The sequence below is a fragment of the Alosa alosa genome, chromosome 6 (assembly GCF_017589495.1).
Source record: "Alosa alosa isolate M-15738 ecotype Scorff River chromosome 6, AALO_Geno_1.1, whole genome shotgun sequence".
Taxonomy (NCBI): Eukaryota; Metazoa; Chordata; class Actinopteri; order Clupeiformes; family Clupeidae; genus Alosa; species Alosa alosa.
This window is the reverse complement of record NC_063194.1, coordinates 34,603,371-34,608,370: the sequence shown is the minus strand read 5'-3', so window position 1 is coordinate 34,608,370 and position 5,000 is coordinate 34,603,371. Positions and strand designations below refer to the sequence as shown.

General features: G+C 39.1%; 1 protein-coding gene across 1 annotated transcript in view; it reads left to right on the top strand.

Moving 5' to 3' along the window:
• zgc:174164 (uncharacterized protein LOC570656 homolog) overlaps window positions 1–5,000 on the top strand; it is a 27,933-nt gene that overhangs the window by 7,296 nt on the left and 15,637 nt on the right. The window lies entirely within an intron of this gene.

The following is a 5,000-nucleotide window of genomic DNA, read 5'->3' as shown; positions in this document are numbered from 1 at the left end:
AAGTGAAAAAAAATCGTTTGACTGAACTTTTTTCAGGCCATAAGTCATACGTTGTTCATATCTACCTATAGAGATAGCACCCCTTTTGCGGTCGCGACCTTTTGGTTTTTAATGTACAAAAAGATGCAAACAGCAAAGTAAAGGGAGTATTCGCCTTATTCACATGGCGGCCATTGTTTAAACCAAAACGAGGCTACAGGGTACACTTACTATATAATTAATGCCACCTACAGGTGAATGCATAGAACATAACAATCCTATGGTTTGTGTACCCTGTAGCCTCGTTTTTAGTCAGCCAAATGGCCATGTGAATAAGGCTAATTGAGTGTTCTTGATTGAGATTGAGTTTTCCTGATGAACAAAAATATATTTTAGTACCATCCCTGACCATTGCTGATTAGCCATTGCTGTTCTTTTCTACTGCAGCAATATTGTAGAAAGGCTTTAACACACTCTTATTTAATTACTTCAGGCCAAAAGTGTTTAAAGGGGAGATTTTTTTCTTGTTAATATGCAATTCAACACCAAGTAAAATCTATAAAATCAAGTTTGCAAGACTTCCCATTTCCTCATCAAAGTAACGAATCAGAACATTCTAGATCAGGGGTCTCAAACACCCGGCCCGCGTCCTGCCCAATTCCGGCCCGCGACGTATGACAAAATAATAATGTAATCCGGCCCTTGAGGCTATTAATTGCGACAAACAACGACACTGATTAAAATAGACGATAGATCCAGGTACGGTGACAAATCTCATTTGTAGGCCTACTCTGCTCCACTATGTGCAAGACATCCAGAGCTTGATTCAAACCCAAAATCGCTGCGCAAAGTTTTCAGGAAATACTTTACACGCGAGAAACACAAAGACGTGCATTTGTAATGACGCGGAAGCGATGCAGGCCATAGTGTTGCAGAAATTGAAGCAGAAATTAAGCAGAAATAGGCCTACATCAAACGTTCACGTGTGATGAAGTCTTAGGTAAGCTGTGTTATTCACCTATTCTAATTCTGAAGGAGAATATCCTTTTGGAGATTATGATCGATCGTCTATGACAGTGATCGTCACGGTGCGTCTGTGAATAGAGGTGCGTGTATACAACGGTGTCCACTAAGCATACCATGCTTGTTTCGACCCTCTGCCCAACATAGCTTGGAGGTTGCACTGGTAATCGTGATGATAGTGTCCGTAATTGATGTGGTACAGACAGCAGGGCTAGTAGAAATAGGGCTCTAAAGAACTACAAAGTCACCCGCAATATGATGCGAACTTCTGGGTAGGCTACTGCAGATTACCCGCGATAGGAACTGTTTGACCAGAATACTTTATTGTAGGCCTATATTGTAGTAATCTATTACTAAACCACAACATCTTAGGTGTTGGTATACATCTTAGGTGTTTTCCTGTTAATTTGTTATGTGGGTAATATATGAAAAAAGGAAAGTAAACCTGCTTAAATATGTTCATCCAGTATTTACTGAAAGGTGCATAATTTGAGGTTCTTGCCATCCAGTGACAAATTAGATGGGTAAATTTACCCCCTCCATAAACTTTTGTTTTACTCAAAGATTTTTACATTTACAGTAGGACTTTATCTCTGACCACTTTCAAGCCATGGCCTTTTGAAATTTTGATATAAAAATCCAATGGTGTTGCTTTCTTAACCCTGATGCCTAGTTTGCCAGGTTTAAAAAAGTTATGAGAGGAAATATTTTTATTTGGTGTGAAACACACACACATATCTGTTTTTATGTTTTTCATTTATTTTATAATTTGTATTAATATTTATTTTATCATTATTTTATTTATAAGCTAAGGTTGCTAGCACAGGTGTCTAAAACTAGATAAAAACACTTGCACTTTCTGTTTGCAGTTTTGTGTGGTATTTGAAAAAAAGAACATTGCATTTTCAGAAATAGCCGGCCCTCCAATCAGATGACGTTGGCAGAATTGGCCCCCAGCTCATTTGAGTTTGAGACCCCTGTTCTAGATATTGTTCATATTTCCATTTGTTGCCTCATCCGCATTTAAAGAAAACATGGTAATTTTGAGTTTTACAGACAACTCAGTTTTCCAATGAGCAGTCTCTCAGTCTGTGTGTGCTCATGCAGGTCTGCGCATTTGATAACGACAATCTGGAGACGGTGCTTTTGTCTTCAGCAACAGATTGTATAAGGTTGACAAGAGGTTGCGACAGGTCGTGGTTTAGCTATGAAAGAACATGCGAGCCTACTTTCTAAACGTAAAACGGTCAGCCATAGATAAACGTAGCCTACCTCTGTCGTGGTGGCTAGTTGCACCAGGCAGGGAAGATGTCCTGAAGTGCACAAACGTTAACCTTATGGCGGTCTTCTGATTGGTGGCGTGCTAAAACGTTTTCTTATTGCATCCATAAACAATTTTCTTGCAGCAAACTGCGCAAAAGCAAACCCCTGGCACTTTAATTTCTTTACACCATGGCTTGTTAGTTCTCCCCCGTTTCCAACAGCTGCCCATCTCCATTTATTTTTTAACTTTTGACTTGCCTTCCTTTAGCAACCACGCATCCATGACAGCTAGTGGCCTTGCCAAATAGACGCACACAAATCATGACGCTAATATGCGAGGTTCTGGTAGGCCTACTGGTTATGGTTTTGTGCTATACATTAATAAAATTTTATAGCAAAGTTTTAAGTTGACTATTTTAATTGTATGGTTATTTTTTCAACATACACTCACAACCTACTGTCGTTAAACGTGAGGCCTAAGCAAAATAGGCTACAAGGCTGTCTGTGCGTCACAAACAGACTGACCCCCTTACTCAACAGTTCGCGATGATGACAGTGATATATTTTTTATTTTTTATGCTAACACGCTCAGTCAAAACCTTTAAATCGCAAATTGTGAAAACATTGTTGTACATGTCATAACAGACGGGATAATAAATTGCATAGGCTACGGTTTATATTGCGTTGCTTTACACATAATGTTAGTTGCATTGATTAAAAACTGTAACAATAATAGTAGCCTACATCGGGTGGCTTAGCAGGCTATCTGTTCAAGTCATAGTTGACACCCAAAATGAATGACCTCCCCTGACAAGAGTTCGCGATAGTAAGAAATTGTCTACATTGATGCACGGAAAGAACACAGCCCACGCTTCTTCTCCGAATTCGCATTATAGAGCTCACAATATCATATCCAAAAAGTTAAACGGATTGGCCAACCTCATCAGCTGTCTCTAATGTGTCACTATAATCCAACTTTTAGACTGTTATAGTCCTCCATACGTGTTCTTTTTTTTTTAAGCAAACGCCCGAGACAAGTGTGTAGCTACAACATTAAGCGAAACTCATGGCTGACGTAGGCTATCTTCTTGAGCGGTCACTGATTGAGACACAGAAAGTTCTCAAGAACACTATTAGGTCTTTAAACATTTACCATCACACACATTAATTCATCGGACCTAATATTTGTAGTTGCCTACAAAAGGAAAAGAAAAGGTGATAGTCCCCCCCCCCTCCTATTTTTTTTTCTCATCGGATCTGCATCGATCTCAAATATGACATTTCTAAAATCAAATTGACGGAAATCCGTCCTACGACGGAGAACTTTAATCATTGAGATAGACTTGAATGCATATTGCTAGGGCACCAGGTCATGTCATGTAAGGAACATGGTACTGCAAATAAACGGAAACATAGTCTACATTGCAGGGCGACTTCAACTTTATTAATTTATGGTGAATAGATGTTACACTACTGTGCACAGCCCCATGCTTTTCTGACAAGGCAATGCTAGCACATTAGCAGCGGTTAGCTGACTATGCTAACGTTAGTTATCTACGAGTCTCCTCTAAGTGACAATCATTTTGTACACAATGCTGGTAGTGCTGAGAACAATAAACAACCTTGTTTATCTTACTTGCATTGAGTTGACTGTTTGGCTTAATCCATAGATGTGGTGGAGCACTGTTTCATTGTGGTTTGCTAAGGATTAAGTTTAACCCTTTGCTTAAAATAGGGGAGAGCTGGGAGGAGAGAATTTAATCTAATTTAACATAATTACAAAAAAGCATATTCAAGATTGAAAACCATTATTCTGTGTATCGTTGTTGCGTTAATCCCACACGTCGTTTGGCCGTCCTTTTTCACTATACAATCCCATAAAGCCTGAAAAAACAAAATCACAGTTCCCAATGCATTTGTATGGAGCCGTAAAGTGAAGCTGTCGGAGTTTGTCTACATGTGCGGCTACATTGCAAGCATTCCCACACGAACGTCTTAAAATGACAGGCACTCAATTAGACACTGCTGAACTTTATTGAATTCTACCTCTGACTAAGAATGCATTACTTTGCACTTGTATAGTCTTTTATTTTGTAATCTTAAAAGCAATAAACGTATATTGCAATGTTAAAGAATTCATGTTTTTTCATTCAGATATGTAAATAAACATGTATAAATTGCTATTAGTGAATTAACCAGTTACCACTATTTTAAAAAATCGTTTCTGTTCCGGGACATAAAAAAAATATAAAGTTTCTGGTTTCGTTTTTGTTCCTAGCAAAATGGCAAAAGTTTCTGGTTTTCATTTTCGTTCCATGAACCGGTTCAAAGCCTGTGTGGGTGTGTGTCACACCCACTGAGGAAAACGCCATGGTGATGGGAACGGTACGTGTTAGAGTTGATGAGAGAGCTTCATGTTGTGATAAGCGTCTGGTGAAGAGTGCCATTTAGAGAGTTCTGAGTCATGGAATGTGGAATGCTACATGTTGGAATGTGTCAGGAGTCACAACAGGTTAAACAGCTTTGCTATTTCATCTTCGGATCTTTTAATGGAAAAAGCTGTAAGCTGTGTGTGTGTGTGTGTGATGTGTTCATGAGGGGGTGGTTGTGTGGGTGTGTGTGTGCACCTATTTGAGGAGTTTCCAGACTAAATAATTCTAAGAACATAGTTCTATGTGGTAGGTGTGTGTGTGGGTGTACAGGGTTGGTGTGTTAACTTAGGTGTGTGTTAACTC